This window comes from Wolffia australiana, chromosome 6 (assembly GCF_029677425.1).
Source record: "Wolffia australiana isolate 7733 chromosome 6, ASM2967742v1".
Lineage (NCBI taxonomy): Eukaryota > Viridiplantae > Streptophyta > Magnoliopsida > Alismatales > Araceae > Wolffia > Wolffia australiana.
In genome coordinates this window covers 5,278,801-5,294,386 of record NC_135840.1, presented here as the reverse complement: position 1 = coordinate 5,294,386, position 15,586 = coordinate 5,278,801, and positions in this window count along the sequence as shown.

Sequence of the window (15,586 nt, the reverse complement as noted above, 5' to 3'; positions counted from 1 at the left end):
GCAGAGCTAGCTCCCCCCTCCTCTCCATCTTCTCTCTTGCTCACCTCGGGCCCCCCTTTTTTCTCTCTTCCTCTCCTCCACTCCTGTCTCTCTCTTCATCTTCTCTCTTGCTCTCCCCATCCCCCCTCTCTATCCTCTCTCTCTACCTTCTCCCTTCTCTTCATCTCTCTCTCTATCTTCTCTCTTGCTCTCTCTCTCTGTGCCAGTGACCTCTCTCTACCCAGATCCAAAGGATAACCCGAGAAAGCTGAGATATTGGCAAAGACGACCCAGAGCCTCTCAAGCCTTCATCCCCCCTCCCTCCTCTGCCCCACTGCTCCTCTTCCTCTCTTCCTCCTTCGTTGTCAGAAAAAGTCATCCGTCATCCGCCACTTTTCATCCGTCATTTTCGTCATCTGTTGTTCGTCACAAATGATGGATGACAAATGATGTATGACGGATAGCCCTCCGTTAAGTCATTTGTCCGGCGCTCTGGACGATGACGGATGATGAAATGTCATTCATCTTCCAGCTCGAGTCTGATCCATGTTTTGCAGACCAGACTGAACTGGACAGTCGATCCACTTTTCTTGGTCTGACCCGAAGTTCTAGCCGATCCACGTTTCCATTCTCGCATTGAAGTGGACCGAACACTCTCGGTATTATTATTTATTATTATTCACTTGAATTTAGGGGAGACTCGGTCTGACCAAAGTTTTGTCAGACAGGACCAAACCGGATGGTTGGTCTGCTTTTAGTGGTCTGACCCAAAGTTTTGGTCAGGTTTCCGTTCTTACGCTGAACCGGACCGAAGACTCGATATTATCATTATTATTATTGTTGTTGTTGTTGTTGTTATCGTTATTATTATTTCCTTTGAGAGAGAAACTACAACATCGTGCCCATTTTCATTTTCATGCTATCTCTCTCAATCTCTCAATTTATATATCTCTCAATCTCTCATTCCCTCTTTCTCTCTTTCTCTCAATCTCTCATTCTAGGGAAGGTCCGTTTGTGCGAGCGAATGGGCGATTGTGTGAATGTGCGGTGTGGTGCGAAATTCGCACATCACACCGCACATGATTATTGCACAACGCACAGCACATGGATCTGTGCAGTGCGATTGTGTGATTATATCGAAAGCCCCCCCCTCCTCCACCCCCTCCACCCACCCTCAAAAAGAACTCCCCTCGACAATTTGGATTCCATCTTGTCAGGAATATGGGTGCCATCATTCTTGGTTGGAGTAGAGCTAATGAAATGAGATAGAAAGATGTACTTCTCTCTAGATTTGACACTATGATCTAAAGGTTCCGTACTACACTCTTCAAGTGGCGGACCTCTCGCCTCTCATATCAAGATCACTCTCTTCTGGGAAGCGGCTACTTTATGTTAAAATTCTCCACTAAGTTTCCTCCTACTGTACGATAAAAGCTAGACATTCTCCACCTCCCAATTAGCACAGAATATCAAATATTGTGATGGCATGGTAAGAGAATAAGAACGGACAAAAGGCGGAATGCTCAAAGGGGAAGAGATGGATTTGGAATGTATAGATATATCATTTCAGGTTGCCTTCTCCCAAGACTTAGACGAATTAGATGGATATAGAAAGAAAGAAATCATGCGTGATGCCCTCACTAGATTCAATAAACAATAACTTGTACCAAAATTGATGTACTAAAAAAAATGCCTACCACAAATCAATCCCCACAAATTTTTTTGATTCCTCAGATTTTGCTTGAAGTTGAGGACCTTTTTTTTTTTAAGTGTAAAGAACATACTAAAACATTGTGTAAAAGTAGAGAGAAGAGGAAGATCATTGACTCTAATGAGGGCATTATGTAAAATCATTGAAGAGAAGAAGAAGTATTAAGAAATTGAATAGCGAAATCAGACAGAAATGGTGATAGAGATGGGATATAGGTGATCCCATAGAAAGGGAGATAGAATGGCTTGGGAGATGGATACCATCCATGAAAGGCTGTTGGTTAGAGAAAGGTTCAAGGAAATGGATAAGAATATGGCATATTGAATGGCAAAATGGAATGGCAAAGTAGATGGAGAATCAAGAAAAGGAAAACTCTGTGCTTAAAGACTTGGAGAAATGCCTATCTTCCACCCTAAAGTAAGATTTACTCAATGAAAGAATAAAACATTCAAGTAGGATCGGCTCAATGCATGGTGGTGCGATGGGGGTCCTTAATTTACTCAACTCTCTACCTTTTTGAGTCATAGTGCTTCAATCCTTCGATTTTCCTATCCCCTACACACCCACTAGATAACCTAGCCATTTGGAAATCGACACCCACATTATCCAAAATCAAGGTTTGTTTCATCTTTGCATGATCATGATGCGGTATAAAGCCAAACTTCCCTACACATGTAATTCAAATGAATGGATGAAGAATATCTCCTAGAGGTGGATTTTGATTTATAAATGGATTTATGACATAATGATCCGAATAAAGGTATGCAATTCTAAGAACATGAAATGTTCTCCCCCCCCCACTAAAATATCCAATGTCCTCAATGCATCTTAAAATATGCAAAATCAAGGTTTGTTTCATCTTTCCATGATCATGATGCGTTATAAAGCCAAACTTCCCTACACATGTAATTCAAATTAATGGATGAAGGATATCTCCTAAAGGTGGATTTTAATTTATAATTGGATTTATGACATAATGATCCGAATAAAGGTATGCAATTCTAAGAACATGAAATGTTCTCCCCCCCACTAAAATATGCAAGTCCTCAATGCATCTTAATGAACATAAATATAATTCACAAGTTCGGAATTGCAAACCTGGTTAGGCGTGATCCTTGATTTTTGAAGAACTTACTAATGTTGAGCCGACATCTCGTTGCTATGTGTAAGAATTATGCTTCTTTTTCTTCTTGTTTATTCCTCGAAAACTAAAAACTAAAAACAAAACAAAAATAAAATCTGTGGAATTAGGTTAGTTCCCATTATTTGTGGATGTAAAAATGCAAACAAAGAAAAATACAATTACAGAAAGAAACAAAAACGACAAGCTATATGAATGTTAATATTTAGGGTCATACAAATGGCTCTATAATGAACTTTGGAATCCATACTTATGCGATATTGTTTTAAATGGTTCTAAGATGGATTTGGGAATCCATACTCTTCTCTCCTAATTGTGGGTTGAAATACTTTTTGTCCTCATGGACATATATCATATAGGAATCCATCTTTTATGCTCATACATCTCATGATCCCCTAAATACTCACTCTTATGATCCTCGTACATCCTCATCATGTCAAAATATTTAATCCTCCTTCCATTAATAGACCTATTTTCCTTTTTTAGTAAGACAGCAAAATTTTTAGTCAATGATTCATTCTCCATTTTTAACTTTTCTAAACTTTCATGCATCTCACTCTTTTGATCATTTAAATTCTTCATATCATTTCTCAAGTGGAGATAAGTATTTTTAAAGCAAAAAGTCCCACTTGAGATGATATGCATGATGGTTTACAGAAATTTTGAGAAGGTGGACTAATGGATGGTAATGATGAATCAACTGTTTTAGGGATAGAACTAGGTTGAGAAGATAAATCGTCTACCATAGTTTCTTCCTTAGAAATTTTTTTAATGTAATCCTCAAGGTGTACACTTTTGCTATCATAAATATCTAAACTAAGGGACACAATATTATCTTCTTTTCTAAGGATTACCTCTCATTCTCAATATCAATCATAGCTCTAACTGTTTTCAAGAAAGATCTACCAAGAACTAAGGGTGTCTTCTTTGATTTTCCTTCATGGATCACAAAATCAGATCTGAATCGAAACCCCTCTATATCAATGCAAATATTGGAGATTTTTTCTCTAGAAGCTATCTGGATTCCATAATCAAAACAAACAACATCAGAAGAGGGCATTACCTTTCCTATAGGGTGTCTCTTAAACATAAAAGAAGGAATTATATTCATATTGGAACCAAGGTCTATAACGATATTTTTGAATTTTGTTCCTTCGATTTCACATGTAATTTTAAACTCTCTTTGTTCCACTGGCTTCTTAAATAAGTTCCTCCTCATAGGAGGTTTCCCTACAGGTATTTCTAGTGTGATTTGAGGGTTTTGGAGTGTTGGATATTCTACTTCATCTTCTAATTTCACTAATCCTCCACTATTTTCTTTGCTTATCATGTCACCTACAGATCCTTGACATCTATCATTCTCTATTTTTGTAATTCGTTCATTGAACTCCATATGATCCTTCACTTGAGATATCATTGATATCATAGTTTGGACAACCGAAACTATTTGAGAATGATCAGGGATAGGAGCACTAATAGGTGAGTCATTGGTTGTTGGAGAACTTGATCTAGTAGGGATATTAGTAGTGGTGGTACTAATTTGGGTGCTACTACTCACATCCATAATATTAGTAGAAGAACTTATACCTGGACTCATGGCTATAGGAGATGGTGGCTTCTGATATCTATGACAATTTAGAGGATCCTGAAACTCAAAATTAGGGTTTTCAAAATATTCACTTTTTCTTTCTTCAAAACCCTTCAAGATTTCTCTAGGATCATCTCTATGATTCCTATAAGAATTTTCCTTAAGTGCAAGGTATTCTTCAAAACTTGGTGGCTCATAAAATTCTCTAAGTTTCCTACGAGCAGTATTTTCATGCGAATCTAAAGGATATCTAGGAAATTCCATCATTTCCCTAATCGTTTTACGATGCGTACCTTGTCCAGTGATTGTATTGCTTGTCGTACTTCTATTATGTTCCATTTTTTCCTTTTAGAGGATCTTCCCTTTCTGTAATATCAGAGGGTGAGAATAAAAAATAAAAGTAAATAATTACCTCAATGGATGTGGAGAAGTCCCAATTGTGATGACCACCATCTTTTGTAACTCCAGCACTCAAGAAAAAGATTAGTACACGTTAGTTCAGTCAAAAATAAATAAATAAAGAAATTTGCGATAGTTCATTTTAAAAATTCAATCTCTGATAGTTTTTTTTGAGGACAAGTCAGATTATCTCAACAAGAAAATCAAAACAAAGAAAAAAATTGACAAATTTTGGATTTCCACGACGTGTTTTGATAAAATTCAAAATTCTGAATTTAAAACAAGATTTGACTACAAATTCAGAATGTAACAAAACAATTATGCTCAATAAATTTGTATCACTTAATGTGTAGTTTCAGATAATCACCGTGCCTCCCCGGCAACGGCACCAATTGATAAGCCTAAAAATTGATGTGTAAATACGTCGTTGTTTGGGCTTTTAGACTTATGCAATAAAATTATAAATACCCTTAATCACTAAATACTATGTATACAGAAAGCAAGGGGTCGAACCACAGGGAGGCACTAAGCAAGAATTTTTATCAAATTTTAAATAATTTAATTCAAGAATGAACTAATTTTGCACTTAATATACTTTAATTATGTTTATAATTAATCAAAATTAAGTAGAAACTTAATTTTGATTTTAATAATTTCGGACAAGACACTCAAAAATAGGATAATTTTAATTATAAGATCAAGTTAATTCGGATTACTAATTTCCCAATTATGATAAAATTTTAAGACAATTTTTATGTATTAAAATTGGGAATTAATAATCAAGAAGGGGATTTTGAAACTGGACTTCAAGATGGACGAATTTTTTGATGAAATGTTATATTTATTTTTTTTATATATTGAATTAAATTTTCAAACAATCGATTTTGAAATCTAGAGAGAGAAAATAGACGAATTAACCTAGAGAGAGAAAGTGAAGAATTTGGGGGAAAAGTGAAATCTGACCCTAATTTAAAAATCTAAAATTACAGAAATGTTCCAAATATATGTAGAACTAAAGATTAAAAATCAGATCTCGAATCAAAATCAAAATGCAATGCTAATTTTATTTCAAAACAACTTCAAGGCCATGTACATTTCGCCCATGCCTTGGCGTTTTAGAATCATTAAAGAAGAAGTTCAAAACACAAATTAGAAACTTACAATTTTCAATGATGAATCCAGATATGTCGACTTCCCAAGAAACTCCTATGTCCTTCTTGGCCAAATCCTTGGAGAGAGCTTCAAAAAGTGAATTTTGCCTTTTTCCAGACCTCTATTTAAATATCCAACCGTACAGATTGTAGAGGGGTAAAAGACAAACATGTCCTCAAAATTTCAGCTCAATTGGACGTCTAGATCTCAAGATATCATCGTTTTACCGAGGATTAATCTAGGCCGTTGGATCTCTTTTATCTCTCTTAAAAATGGAATTTTATGATTGGTTGCCAATTTTCTTCCTCATTTTCCCCATTCTCGGATCTCATTCCGACACGTTTTGCGCACTTCCATAGTGTGCAATCGTTGGAGGATGACGCTTCATTTAAGTGGTTAAGAAGACGCCACGTCGCCCTTTTTTTATTAAAACAAAAGACAAGCTGCACTTTTCATCAGAATTAATGACACACAATCGATTTCTGTGTGCATTTAATGCATGCGGCGAATCAATTGCGGTTGTATATTAAATACAACGCACTTATTATTAAAGCACGTGCGTCGGTAGCCACGTGCAATCAATGCACACGGCAACTCGACTGTACAAGGATTCATTTTCAATAAATGCGCAAAAAGAATCATAAAAAACTTTTTCTTGTTCTTGCCTACTGTGCCACGCGTATATGATTCGCTCATCATGGCATTATGATGCGCGATGCCATAATGAGCCTATCATTGATTAACTTGGCACTTCCAATCATTCACTAGAATTTTCGGGTGAATGACGTGGACCCCATAAAGTTAATAAAAACCATATTTTAAACACTAGATAAATAATAAAATATATTCTTTTAAATTCATAAAATCATTTCTTGGCTATAGAATGGTCAGAAAATTATATAAAAATATGGGAAAATTCCAGAAAAATTAGGAAAACACTTACCAATCATTAGCCAAGTGTTTTAGGGGCTGTGAAAAATATTTATTCAATACAAAGAGGTCAAATATCATGTAAAAAATACTTTAAAAAAATTAGAAACCATAAAAATATCAAAGTGTAAGTCATGTATCTCCATTTATATTTGATAACATGCAAATCTGGTCATTAAAACGTATAAATGTACTGAAATATTCATCAATTAAACACTATAATTTGCAAGTTATCAACCTCCCTATCTCGAATTCATCTCTCTCTCTCTCTCTCTCTCTCTCTCTCTCTCTCTCTCTCTCTCTCTCTCTCTCTCTCTCTCTCTCTCTCTCTCTCTCTCTCTCTCTCTCTCTCCCTCCCTCCCTCTCTCCCTCCCTATCTCGATCCTCCTTTCTCTCTCTCACTCTCATTCTCTCACTTTCCCTCCCTCCCTTGATCTTCATGTGAAAATTGTGAGAAGTATTATAAAGTCATTATACATAAATACCTTCTATTCATTTTGGCAGTTTAAATAATAATCAATCTTTTTGCTTCCTCTATTTATAAACACTATGATGTATTCGTAAATATTTTAATAATTTTTAAAATATTAACTTCGACCATCACATCTCTCATTTTCCCGTGTAAATAAATTTTAATTTCCCTTTAATTTATTTTTTTGTTATGTAAAATTTTAATATCTCATAGGATCTTATACATTAATACTTTATATATATATTGGCATCATATTATACTTAATATGACCACTAGTATTTCTTTTGAATTATGGAATAAAAATATTATAATCTAACATATTTTAATAATTTTAAAATTTTTAAGTTTGTCCACATTATTTTCCTTTCATTCTAAGTAGAAAAAAATTATTATCCCCTTTTTATGCTTTAAAATTTCCGTAACCATCTCATCCGTGACGATCTTCCTGTCACATCACACATCTGAGACCCGTCATCACCATCAAGTCACCCATCCGGGTATTATGTCACAGTCACCATCATCCTCACGGGACTGAAAATTGTCATCTGTCATCGTCACGGCATCCGCACGGATCTGTCACCATGATGAATGCGTGAAGATGATGTTTGCCTTTCCCTACATGTCTCTTTCAGTTTCTTCATCGCTCTATCTCCAGTTCTCTCTTATGGCATGTATCTTTTGCTTTCTGCAGTGCTCTTTAACCCTCCATATATCTCTCTCATCATTTCTCTTTGTTCATATATCTCTCGTTTTCTGCACCGCATTATATCTCCCATGCATATCCCTCTCTTCATCTCTCTTTCTTTCCTTGCATATCTCTCTATCTCCCAACATAGCTGTCTCTCTCACACGCTGCAAATTTGCCTAACCCTCCATAGATCTCTCTCGGCACATATCTCTCTTTGGGATTCTCCTTGTCTCCGTCTTTCTGCCTTCTTGCAACTTTCTCTCTCCCTTTCTCTCTATGTATCTCACTCTGTTTCTTCTTGTCTCTCTTTCTCTTTATTCTTTGCTCTGTTTATCATTCATTCTCTGCATGTATGTGTTCTCTTTTCCTCTGTGTGTCTCTGCTGCTTACTTTCATTCTATATAAATATGAATATATAGGATTCTAGATATATATATATATACATATCTGAAAGTCTCTCTTTCTTCCTGTATATCTATATATCTTTCATTTATATGTGTGTGTATACATATCTGAAACTATGTCTGATTCTTAATATTTCTAAATCTTTTTACCTATCTCTCACTCTATATCTCTTTCTCTCTCTCCGTACATCTCTGTCCCTCAGTCTCTCTCTACAACTCCCTTTTATTATCCACTCTCTTTGTTTTTCTTTCTCTCTCCCCTTGTCTATCCATCTCTCCATCTCTCATTTCCTCTTTCTCTCTGTTTCTGTTTCTGTCTCCCTCTCTACATATCTCACTTTATCCACAAATGCCATTTTCTACATGTCTATCTTTATATCTTTCTCTCTCCCTCCTTCTCTCTCTCTGCATATCTCTCCTTTTTTATCTCCCTCTCACTCTTATCTTTTCATTGTTAAATAACTATATATACCGTCCTCTCTGCAACTCTCATTCCCTACATATATATCTCTACAACTATATTTCCCTGCATATCTTTCCCTCTTTTGTGTTCTGTAAGAGTGTAACTCTCTGTCCCTGCATATGTGTGTGTCGTTCCTTTTCTCTCCCTACATGTTTATCTCTTTTAGTCTCCTGCTCTTTTAGTCTGTCCATCTCTTTTTCTTTCGCTCTCTCTGTGTGTTTTTCTCTTTCTATACATCTCCCCTTGTGCATCTCTCTCACTCCCTGCATATTTCTCTGCTTCTCTATGAATCTCTCTCTCCCTCCCTTCCTCTTCTAGGACATCCTTCAAGAATTAAGAATAATATGGTGAGAAATAACTTCATCTGCATGGTTCTATCATTCTATCCCGCTCCCTTCATCTCTCAATGCATATCTCTCTCTGATCTGCATCTCTCTCCTTTCATATCTCTCTCTACTATGTGCATCTCTTTTCCTGCATATCTCTCTGCTCTCTACATCTCTCTCCTTGCATATCTCTCTCTCTGCATAGCTTCCTCTTTGCTATGTGGATCTTTATTTCCCTACCTATCTAGAAGCATTTCCCCTTCCCATGTCTCTCTTCCTTTGTGCATCTCTCCCTTCAAATATCTTTTTGTGTGCGCGTAGATCTCTATTTGACTTCTCTTTTCTATCCACCTGTCCATTCTAATCTCTCCATTCCTCTTCTTCTCCTTCACTCAATCAGGTCAATTAAATATGTCTCAGGCTCATGAAAAGCTGTTCGTTGAAGGAGTTCTTAAGATCTCATAATTTGATTTACTTATTTTCATTTTCACATGGTTTGTCTCAAAAATCATAGATGAAATGGCTATTCGATGGGTACAATTTTTTTAATCCTGAATGTCTGAGGTTACAAAAATCATGATTCTGAATTGCTCAATGTTTTGTCTTACATCACAACATAATAGACCAATGGAGGTCACATCGATTACCACACCAAATTCAACTACAAGGGCTACTCCCAAAATATCATACAAATGCATGGGAATATATGTTGATGACAACAAGTCTTCCAGAACTAGTAGGCAAACTCGGTCAAAAATTTTGGACAAGTTAATTGAGATTGACCCAGATGAGTACTAATGTGTACTCTATGCGGCATAAAACCCCACCCACAAGGCCATCATCAAGCGAAATAAAGACAAGAGCACAAACGTGTTCTAGAGGCATTTGGAGAAAGCCCACCATAAAATCCATGATGAAATCAGGGGTGTATCGACCAATAAAGTGACATCATTTCAATATGACTTACAGTCAAACAAGCTATGCCTTTGTGGTGTCACTAGAACAAGCAAAGGAGGAATTTGTTAGATTTATATGCGATAATGATATACCATGGAAACTCATCAAGAAGAGGTCCTTTCGGTGATTGTGATTCTATGAGAGACAAGTGGTGGGGAACGTCCCTAGCTAAACTGTAATGAAAGCAACAGCAGGAAGAATGTATAAAGAACTACAATGAAAACTAGTGACCATGTTTGCTGACGTCCATAGAGTCTCTCCCACTATAGATTCCTGGACATCGCGGAAAAAATCGCCTATCAAGGTGTCATAATCCACTAGGTTGATAGCTGTTGGGTTCTAGAGGTCTAGATCTCGATAAATAATTCAAAATGATCTGCAGCGGAAGACTTCAAAGGAATTGAATGACATCATTAAAATTATTGAAATGAAGTACTTTGGCACGGATTACATCTGTGATTCCTTTGATCCTCGAATGAGTTGCGTGGAGCTGCTCATTTGTGCAGCCTCTAGAAGTACCCACTCAATCCTCGTCACGTCAGATCCCCTCCTTTTCATTGACAAGTCCCATTCAATCTTCGTCATCATCGTTACGTCGTCCTGATCATATCGAGAGTGGAGAGGAGGTGTCGGGAGAAAGGAAAAGAGGGAGGCCCATGAACAATTCTGGCTTAGGTGAATTTTTTTCAGGGCCTTCCCTATTTATACTAAGTGGGTTTTTTTCATAAAACCCCCAAAACTTAAGTATATCTTCTGACGCCAAAAAGACCTTTTGTGTGTGACCCTCTAGGCCCATTTATCAATCCAATTAATGACTTAGTGGCCCCATAACCTTTATTGTCCTTCAGAATTAATTAACTATATCATCGTATAGATTAATTAATATTGCATCGATTTAACCCCATCGATAGGTTGAGTCTCCAACACGTGGGGTGCCAAGCTACACCTTGTGCTCTAGAAGATACAAAGGAGTGTGTATCGACTCACTCATGGAATATGTTCATCATCAATTACCGTGTACGTATTGTCCTTCATCCACTTGACGCTCCTAGGATGACTTAGGGTATGGTCAACTGTCAAACCCTAATCGGCCATCTAAGTAAGTATTGATGCGTTCTAAAATCATCGAAGAACTCTTCTCTAATATTTCACTACCTTGGCCATCGCATTGTCTTCCTTGAGTTGTCACCTCTTATACCGAGGGTTGACGATCCCATCTTGACCACCTCAATCATCTTCGTGAACTTCTTGATGCACCCGAACTAAGACTATTTAGAATCTCATGATTAAGGACATGTATGCCATAGTCAAAATACAAATGTCCATCCACAAGACATCTTTGGTGTCTCAAGTCTAAGGACCACTCACACAATCATGAAGTGAATCATGACAGTTCGGTATAGTACCATTCAAGGATTCTTACGGATCAATTCAATGAACTCCTTCCACTAAAGAGCACCCGCTATCTATCCTTAGTGTCTCCACATTAATGACTACGTGACCAAAAATACTGATCATATGAGTGAGGCTATATAGTGCTATTATATTGGGATATTTCGATGTCCTTCTCAAGTATAGTTTGAATAGGAATATTTAGAACACATGCTTACATTGGAACATCATATGATCTCTGTATTATGATCTAATCTTAATTCACTAAGTCTGATCTTGTATTCATGGACTTCATTATAAGCGTCACACATGCACTGTAATGAATATATTCTATCGAAGAACATTGAATGATATATGGAATGTGTGCTTTGCTTTCTGGCCACATATATTAATACCAATGGGGAGTGCAAGCTCTGTGAGATGCTTTTTGGCATACACTCAAATCAAAGGAACCCATAGTGACACAAGCCTTACATGGATAGTCATGGAAGTCATCTATGAGTATGACATTGAGTCGAAGATACGTTTCATTACAACTAGCAATGCATCTAATAACAAAAAAATGTTATTGTCAATTGTGGATTCACTAAAATCCATCCTTTCACATTTCAGAATGGAGCAACACGTACCTTGCATCGCCAATAGATGCAGGGTGACTAGGACTAACGTAGGTAGGATTGGCTAACTCAACTAAGGATCGATAAAATAGACCACAAATCAATACTATCGACTTCGAACATTTAAAGTCGGAGGAAATGGTGATGGTGTAGCCCCTTTCCTCGGTTGAGGGTGGGAGGACTGTCTTGCAACCACCATGATGTAAACAAATCTCCAAATCCAATATCTCGAATGGTCGATTACAGGAAGACGCACACCTATTCTACAAAGTCTGACGGCAGCGAAAAAACACACGAGAAAATACTAGAGGAAAATGCAAAACACCAAAGAGGGAAGAATGGACCTTTAGCACTAACGTCGTGCGATGGGAAGATGTAGAAAGTTGTCAATGCTTTAACGGCGGGAGTGGGTTACATACGCTTCGACATGATGGACGCGGATCCAACTGCGCGGTCAGTTGGCGGGGGGTCAAGGGTTTAGTTGCCCCCTTGTGGGGTTTAGGTCAGTGCTCCAAAACCTAAACAATAGGCACAACTATTGGTGGCTGAGCAAATGACCACGTGGGCGGGCGGTTGTGTACGGCGGTCGAGCAGGTGGTGGGCATGCGGGAGGCTGCATAGGCAATGATCGCGTGCGGCAGTCATGCCAATGGCAGATATGCACAATGACCGTGAGGGTGATGATACATGTAGGGAGGCCTCCTCTCGACGGCGGCAAGTGGCGGCGACACCATCGGCAAAGAGAAGACTAGGGCAAATTTCTCTTAGAAGAAAAACTATAATTCTAAAAGAAAATCACCAAGAAGTTCAGTACAACATTGGCCTATTTATAGGCCTTGGAGGGAAGATAAAACTTTAAATAACTGTAAAATTCAAATCTACTTTTAAATGACGCTCAAATCCCTGGTCCGAAGTTGGCATTGATGATGTGTCTTGACACAGTGCGTCTCCTGCGGTAGTGGTGTAAGGTCCGGTGATGGTGCGTGGTCATGCGCGCCACCACCAACATTTGTAACCTCATCGTTGAGGCTGGAATGAAGATTATTCATAGTACAAAGGCACCAGGAATAAGTGTCCTACGTGCATGAGATCAAAATACAAAATCACTATGATATGCCGAAGATGCATTTGAATCACCCATTGGTGAGCTTACATCATTTAAGTTGATGCTTTTATGAGCAACTATTGCTTGGGTGAGCGTTATTATCAGTGCCATTCAGGGCTTTGTGCAACAGATGGAAAAATATGTCAACCTTTGCCAGAAGTTTGAATTGACAAATTCTAACAAAATAGTGGCCAGCTTTCAAAACGCGTTGGAACTCCATGCTTGATACATTAGAGGGTGCCCTTTTGAGTAGAGAAGTGCTCGACAGCATGGCTCTACGCTTCATAAATACACCAACAAAGGACTACATCATTTTCCCCAAGGACTGGCCCATGCTTTATGAATATGACATAATGCTTCGTCCATTGTGAGATGGTTCAGAATTTGTTTGCTCAAGAAAAAAATTACCTACCACTGAAGTGACATCATTAGTTGGTGCACTCATAGTCCACCTCAAAAATGCAATGTGGAATTCAAGAGAAGGATTGTCATTAGAGCAGAGGGATGTGTTGAGAACAGCATGCGGTGAAATGCATGCGAAGCTTATGTAGTATGCAATCTTGCTTTGGCACAATCAAGCCTTTGCGAGTGCTGCTATCTTGGATCCATTTTCAAAACTAGATGCAATGGACCCTTCTTGCCACCAAAATGTGCTCTCCTATCTTTGTAATCTCTTGGAATATATATCAGATCCAGATGCAAGCGATGATGAGTACGAGCAGGGACAACTTTCAAAAGACCGATGACCGCCACCATACGTCACATCTACACAACAATTTCTGCGGTTGGGCCATGGTCATCAACCATGATCAACAACCAAGAAAGAGCTGGAGAAGTATCTCAACATCCCCTATAGTGGAGAGTAGGAAGAAAACCCCTTGAGATGGTGGAAGGAGGTTGGGACACGATACTTTCCCAAGCTGTCAAAACTTGCTCTTGAGTATCTTGTTGTGAGCCCAACAAGAGTGCACTAGTGGAACACAACTATCCTCCATTGGCCGAGGTATCCCCACATATTGCAGATCATGCCTTGACACAGAGAGCATTGAGATGTTGATGATGTTGCAAACATGGTTTCGTTGTTTTGACCAATGCTCCTCAGACTCTGATGACGATGAGAATGATGATGCCATTTATGACCTATTAAGTTATGTACTACCCACGTATTTATTTAATCACTTATATTTTCTCCAAGGATTAATTGTTATTCCATCTTACGAGTAACCAAGGAGATCACTCAGAAGTCATTACATGGGATGCAACAAACACCTTCAAACAAATTTCAGTCTGTGTCTTGCCTTTGTATTACTTTATGACTTGATATTGTAGAATTACTTTTCAGATTTATCTATGCTTTTGGTTTTTAGGTCTCTGTTAAAATTAATATTCTGTTGCAAAATTGACTTCGGCATGTGTTGAGATTTACAGTTTTGGTTGAATACTTGCCGAAACAGTTTGGGCGAAACTGTGTTTTAATTTTCATGTAAAGAGATGAAATTAAAGGTGGGCTGCGGTGGAATGTTTGATCATAGGATGAGCGGAGGAACCTGCTTGGAAGATCACTCGAGTAGTTTAGAAAATTTTAGATTAGAGAATTTAGATCAAAATGAAAAAAAAATTCATAAAAATGAAGATCTATAGAGATTTGAACATTGCGTCTGCAAGGCCAATGAACTCATTGGATTCAAGAGTGGGATACAAAGTTAGAATCCCTTGGTTTATATTTGCTCTATTTTCTTGTGGAGAATTTGATACAACAGGTTTTTGGGCTGGAGGGATTACTCTGTAGCATTTTCCGTCAACTTCAACTTGATCTAATGTGCTATGAATGAAGGGAATTCATTAAACCCACAATACAAGTGCATTTAAATAAAGTAAGCCTGGATGGAGGCAGTTGACTTCTCCATGATTGATTCCTTCCCTCTTACCACTATAGCCCGTCCGGTCCGTTGTGTGACGCAAGAAGGTGATGGTGTGGTTCATGACAATGGGTGGGGTCATCTATTGTAAAGAGGAATCCCTCTTTGTTTCTATACAATTACAGGGAGGGCACTCAATAAAGTTATGCTTAAGGATATTTTATTTTGACAGATTGGGCGCACAAGAAAAGCTTAGCTACCCAATCGCCATCCTTATCTGAGAAATATTCAGATATGCTCCTATAAGTATTCACCAGGTTTTCATACCTATCTAATCTTACACACAACCACCATGGAATCTGTTCATTACAAACATTTCACAACAAAAGCCTCATGATAGGTA